The sequence below is a fragment of the Felis catus genome, chromosome D4 (genome assembly GCF_018350175.1).
Source record: "Felis catus isolate Fca126 chromosome D4, F.catus_Fca126_mat1.0, whole genome shotgun sequence".
Classification (NCBI taxonomy): Eukaryota; Metazoa; Chordata; class Mammalia; order Carnivora; family Felidae; genus Felis; species Felis catus.
Window position 1 is genome coordinate 78848078 of NC_058380.1, and position 6871 is coordinate 78854948.

At 47.9% G+C, this 6871-nt stretch overlaps 1 pseudogene; it reads right to left on the reverse strand.

Moving 5' to 3' along the window:
* Positions 1-518: 518 nt before the first annotated feature.
* On the reverse strand, positions 519-6420 carry LOC101089657 (annotated as a pseudogene).
* Positions 6421-6871: the final 451 nt, after the last annotated feature.

The window sequence follows — 6871 nt, forward strand, 5'->3', positions numbered from 1 at the left end:
AGGTAGCTATATATTTAATGCTCACCACCAGGCCTTATGTCAATGTCTCTCCAGTCAATTTCACTCTTTGGTAGTTTACTCAGGAAAGGCTCCTGGGAACAATATTTCCTGAGTTCTTGCTTATTGATAGCAGTTTGTCTGCCGTCTTTATACTTGAAAGTAAGTTCAGCTGGATTAATAATAAATGGTTCATATTTTCTTTCCCTGAGTATCTTAAATATGTCATTCCATTGTCTCCTGATATAAGATGTTGCTGTCAAGAAATCTGATAGCCATCCAATTTTCTTTCCTTTTTAAGTGACTTAGTCCTTTTGCCCGGGAGCTCAATGTACTTTTCAGCATGTGTTGGTAGGAGTCATTCTGGGTAATTTTTCTTGAGTATCTGGTGTTCTTCTCTGCCATGTGCTTTCAGATCCTGTTTTTAGGAAAGGTGCTTTGTACTGGACTTTTTTTTTCAGTTTGAAAGTATGTGTTTATTAACTGGCCAGATTACAAAAATAATAATTATGGCAGATACCTTAGTTCATCCTTCTAATAAGCCTATTGATCTGGTCTCTTCCCTGTTGCCAGCATCTCCAAATGGGGGTGGTCTTTTTCTTCCTCCCCCCTCATGGAGAAGATAATCTGAGGGGCCATACGAAGTTGTTTGCCTCTGTGAGGCGTTTTGCCACAGATCTCGTGAATCAGATTCTCCACGCAGATGATGCCGTCTTCGCCGAGAGATCTAGCAATCTATGTGCTATCTGCCACGGCAATTCGCTTCTTGTTGGTTTTGCCATAACCACACTCGTAGATCAAGTCATCTACCAACTTCAGGCTTGGGTACCCCTAGGCTATATGGGGTTCCACAGTCCTTAACATGTTAACCAAAGCCTTGTTGAGTTTAACAAGGGTGCCGCTGAAGTTCTGGCAAAGACAAAGGAACCGCAACACCTTTCCAAACTTGGGCTTGCACCATTGATACCTCTGATCCTGATGACGAATGCCAATTTGGGTTCCGCAGGTGCAGAGAAGTTGCTGGCCTTTCTTGCCATCCTGCCCGTCCCACCCTGCTCAGTTCTGCACAGCTGCCTATATTCCTGTGGGGATGCTGAGCATTTTGTAGATAAGCTTCCTCCTTGCCTTTGGAGGCATCTTCCAGGCAAACTTCTTTCTCAGATGCTTCATCTTCAACACGGCAAAAATTCCTTTGCTTTCTCTTTAAAGATTTTTTTTAATGTTTATTCATTTTTGAGAGAGAGGGAGAGACAGAGCACAAGCGGGAGAGGGGCCTCGGGAGAGGGAGACACAGAATCCAAAGCAGGGTCCAGGCTCCAAACCATCAGCACAGAGCCCAACGCGGGGCTCAAGCCCACGGACCACGAGATCATGACCTGAGCCAAAGTCGGATGCTTAACCGACTGAGCCACCCAGGTGCCTCTGCTTTGCTTTTTCTTAAGGATTTTCTGGCACAGAAGCAACCTTCTTTTTTGTGTTCTCTGCATCCTCCAAAGTTCTGGCCGGAAGAGCTGTGTTTTGTTTCTTTGTTTGTTTGTTTAATGATTTCTCTTCCATTTCTTTGCTTTCTTCTTTTGTGAACTCTTCTGTATTATACACATGTATTTTGGCTCTTTACCTATTTTCAATTTCTATCATGTTTTCTCAAATCTTTTTTTTTTTTAATCTCTTCCCTCATTTGTTTTGATGTTTAAAATTTTACTCCTTTTAACCTTTATTTTTTTAGGCTATTTCCGGTTGTATTTATCCACTCCTGTGCTCTTTCCAGTTTAATATTGATTTCTGAAATGAGGTTTTTAAAACCAATTTTTCTTTCTAATTCTTCCAGAGTCCTATAACTTTACCACTAAGTGTTTCTGTTATAGACTTATGTTTTCTTTCATGTCCCCATTATTACCTTCATTTCTTTTAGCACATTTTGAAATTTTAGCCCACCGTTTTCATCTGCCTGGAGTGTTTCTATGGTGCACTCCTATTGCCAGTAGATTGCCAATGGAGATACAATTGTCCTCTCGACGCTCCTTTTTCTTCACTGATAAATTTGTATGGGACTCAAATTTGATCCTTTCCTGTTGCCTATTCTTATGTGAAATTAGTTTTCCTTAACTTCCAGGAGAAGTAAGTGGGTCAGGAGAGATCTGCTAGCTTTGTGGTTCTATAGCACTCATTTTTTCTTTTTTTAAGTTTATTTATTTCAAAAGCAAGAGAGTATGAGCAGGGGAGGGGAAGAGAGAGAGGGAGAGAGAGAATCCCAAGCAGGCTCCGCACTGTCAGCGCAGAGCCTAACAGGGGGCTTGCACTCACGAACGGTGAGGTCATGACCTGAGCCGAAACCAAGAGTCGCCCCTAGGACTCTTTGTGTGTGTGTGTGTGTGTGTGTGTGTGTGTGTGTGTGTCCCAGTATGACCTGTACTTTCTGAGAGCCCCTCACATTCCCCCACTTCTATCTGGTCTTCTTTGGCTTTTCCCCTGGCATCTCTATCTAGCTCAGCTTGGCTCCTGTTTCTAGCAATTTCTAGTCCATGCGGGATTTGGGGCTCGTAGAGCTCAGACTATTCCAGCCCTTTCAGGCCCTCCGGGGGACTCCTGCAGTTTGCAGCACACGGGAACGAACACACAACCAGCAGTTAAAGTCCTTCTGCCTGCCTACTACCGACCCTCCGGTGGAGATGCGGCCCCTTTCCTGCTTGTAGGGCCATCGGCGAATCTGTCGCATCCCCTTGTCTCTTCCTTTGCAGGGTCTGATACCACGCAGATCCCAAAGTGATGATGTGTGGTTCACATCTGCTCCTAATTTGAGTTTTGGAGGCTACCTTGATAGCTCATTAAAAGAAATAGATGTCTGTGGGTTTGGTTTTGATATCCTGGCACTGTTGTTAATGGGGGGTTGAGAGAGCTGCAAAACCCGTATCATCAATGCCATCTTCCCAGAGTTTGCCATATTGGCTTCTGGAGTGATCCCCAAAATAACCTGCTTACAGTGACATCCAGCGTGTGCAACTGCCACATCCCCATGCACAATCCCCGAATCTACATGAAAGGTCTTTGCCTCATTTGTTATTCTATCACATGACCTCCATAAACTTCTAGCAACATGCCCCGCTAATGTTATTTGAGGTCGTTTTATTTTTATTTTTTGAAGCTTATTTTTATGTATTTTCAAAGAGAGAGAGAGTGAGTGGTGGAGGGGACAGAGAGGGAGACAGAATCCCAAGCAGGCTCCGTGCTGTCAGCGCAGGGCCCGATGCGGGGCTTGAGTTCACCAACCGTGAGATCACGACCGGAGCCGAAATCAAGAGCCGGAGGTTTAACCGACTGAGCCATCCAGGTGCTCCTGTTTGAGGTTATTTTAGACAAATGTGTCTTCCTCAAACACCAATTCATTACTCCAAATAAACTAGGATGAGGATCTGTGTAAAGACAGAGATATAAGAAGACTTCTTCTTGGGGGAGTGTTAATTAGAGGGAGAATTCTCACCTCCGCACAGTGTAGTCATTGGGCATGAAGCTGGGAAGTCAAACTGAAGCCAGGGCCCGGAGGGACACAAAAGGGCGTCAGACCCCAGGGAATCAAGTGAGTTGTACAAACAGCTGTCCGTTCTGTTGCTGCTGCTCAGAGAAGCAAAGCTTGGTGAGGGCTTGGCATCCTTCACGGCGGAGGGAGAATTTGATAGAGTCAGAGAAAGCAAATATATTTGCCTAAACGAGGCATCACTGCTGCATATGCGTATTATGGGGGTGGATGGAAGTGGGTTCCCCGCAATCAGAGGGATCCTCCAAGCCCAGGTCTCCCACAGCGCCTCCTGCCAAGAGGTGGAGTTATTTCTGATTTGGAGCTCCTGAAGCAAAAGGAGCGTTTCCAACCTCTTCTCGGTTTACCACCTGAAATATATATTCTGTTAAAAAAAAAAACATTATAAGGGCGCCTGGGTGGCTCAGTCTGTTAGGTTCCGACTCTGGCTCAGGCCATGGTCTCCTGGCTTGTGAGTTCGAGTCCCTGCATCGGGCTCTCTGCTCTCAGCACGGAGCCCGCTTTGGCATCCTCTGTCCCCCTCTCTCCTGCACCTCTCTCTCTCTCTCTCTCTCTCTCTCAAGAATAAGTAAGCATTTAGGAAAAATAATATCAGAGACACCATTTTTGTGAGCTGTAGGCAGAAGAAATGGGTATTTCTTTAGTTCCTCTGCTCGTGGGTGCTGGGCACGACGTCATACCTTCAAAGTCCATCCAGATCAGCTGTCAAAGTCTAGGGCTCTACTGATCTCGTCATACGTCCCTATAACCCAACTTCAACCCCAACCTCTACAGGTCAAGTCTCTGTGGTTCACACACACTCACCCTGATACTCACTACACTCCCAGCTCCCAAAGGACTGATGGGAAATACAGATTACTGGTTATGGGACGACGGATGGGGCGGGTGCACCTTGTACTGCACAGCAAAACCCCCTAACCGGTCCCTTTCACCACCTCCCTCCCCAGCACTGATTGTCCCATTGTACTGCCAATGTCCCACCCAGCCCCTCTCCACTACCCTTTCTGATTGCCTCCCCCCCCCCACACACTCCCCTGCACCATTCTCTCCAGGGGTCACCATTCCTTTCCTTTCTGGGACACATTTAGCGCCCCCCTCAGCCTGGCTTCTCCCCTTCCCCGGCCCACCTAAGGTCTCTAATCAGCAAAGGAAAGGCTCTCCTCAGGAATCAGGTCTCTGGACAAAAGAAAAAGAAGACAAGGAGGTTGTGAACAGCACTCTCCTCAGATGGTCCCAATGCGGTGAGGCCATGGTTTCTTTTCCTGTGATTCGGAGCCACTTTCCTGGTTGCAAGGCCCACTGACTTGTATAGAGAACAGATAGATGTGCTACTGTTGAAGATCAGAAGAAAAGTGTGTGTGTGTGTGTGTGTGAGAGAGAGAGAGAGAGAGACAGACAGACAGACAGACAGAGACAGAACACAAGAGTGCACACATGCTGGGGGACGGGGCGGTGAGGGGTGGATAAGTCTACACAGGCGTTTCTGGCCACCATAACAAAGCATCTTATGCAGTGATGGGAGCCAAGACCCAAACGTGAGGCAGAATGGCCCGGTCAAGGAGGAGGAAGGAGCATTTATTAAGACACATCCAACTATGTCGGTGATTAAGCCCTCCCAACAATTCATTATCATCCCCTTAGTGCCAATGACTAAAATGAGGGTCAGAGAAATGAGACAATCCGCCCAAGGTTATGCAACTAATAAGATCTCTTTGTCTCGTAAATTCGCGCTCTGTCCACTTTTCGGCACTGCTTCCGCAGTCTTCCCCTCCCCTCCACAGGAGGCAGCTTTGCATTTCAATGAGGGACCCGGTCCAGGGTGAAGGCACCGCAAACATTGACACTCGGGCCCTGCAATCCTCTCCCCAGCCTGCGGTCCACCTCGCTCCTTTTCTCAGCCTTGCTAGCGCCAACGCTGGCCACCCCGGCTCAGCCCGACCGGTTGGAAGAGGCAAGCAGGGGGCCAGAGGTTGGCCCGGGCCTCTGCAGGGTAATTCTCTTCTGTCCCAATGCTGGGGCCCGGCCCTCCCGACTCCCCCGCCGCCAGCCTTGCCGCCGAGGATAGCAGCACAGCTGGAAAAATAGATAGGTCTTTCTAACCCTCTCATGCGTGTGCCGTGGGGCCAGGTAGCTCTATAAATATGGTAATGGCTTCTCAAGCATGCCCAGACTGGAAATGAGACCGAGAGGCTGGGGAAGGGCTGTTCCGACCGATAACCGCGGCAGCTGCCTTGCTGGAGGAGACGGTGCCTCTGAGCTTCAGGGTCAGATGAACGCCGACTCCCCCCCCCCCCAACCACCTTGAGTAGATCCCCTCTCCTCCTGTCCCCTCCCACCCCATTAATCGCCTGCGCCCACCTGTCCCCTGATTACACCGATGACACACACGGAGGAAAGCAGGCAAACAGAAGCTCATGTTTTGTCTATTACCAGAAGGCTCAGACTTGTGATAAAAAAAATAATAAATAAATAACTACACCGGCAACAACACAGCTACATAGATGCGTACAATGGGGAACCAGCCTGACACTTCCTGCCGCGGCCCCACTGAGAAAAAGGACAGCTCCAAGAGCCACACGCCTGCTCAGCCTGAACAGCTGTGCCCTCCAAGAGGCTCTGTCTGTAAGCAGCCGCTCCCGGGCTCCTCCTTCGGTGCAAAGCGGACAGTGACCCCCACCAGCTCCCCCAGCGCCCCGTGGAATACAGTAACTATAGCAAATGGGGCCTGGGATTCTAGCGTGACTTCAGACCAAGCCCTTCGCGTCGTTCTAGACCTTTCCGTCAGATGAGAAGGATCATTCCTTCTTTCCGGGTTGCCAGATGAGTTTCAAGGCTTAGGAGATGCTTCTGTTTCCCTCCACCGGCACCCAGCTCTTTTTTTTTTTTTTTTTTTTTTTTTTTTTTTTTTTGCTAATCTGACCATCCCCTCTGCCAGATGGCAGCCAAGCTTCCCTGGCTTGCATTGCTTGGACAAGGGGTTAGTGCTACAGAAGAAGAGAGAAGGCTTTTGGGTGTCAAAAGCCTAGGACCAGAAGGTAACCAAGGATGGGGGCTTGCACGCTGGGTTTCTTAGGCTTCTGGGGGAACATGTGACGTCGATGGACACCAGAGAATAGTATTTCACCTGCATAAACCATATTGCACATCATTTTACCGCATAAAATCAACTCTTATACAAAGACGAAAACGAATGGGGTTTTAAGTTTTTATTTAACTCGCTGACGAATGAAGACATCAGGAAGGTGTTACAAACCAGTTCAAAGTGCAAATCCAAAGAGCAGAAACGTATATGGGCAATTAAGGGCGCTGAAATGAATGTGTTAATACATGCAAAGCTTGCTT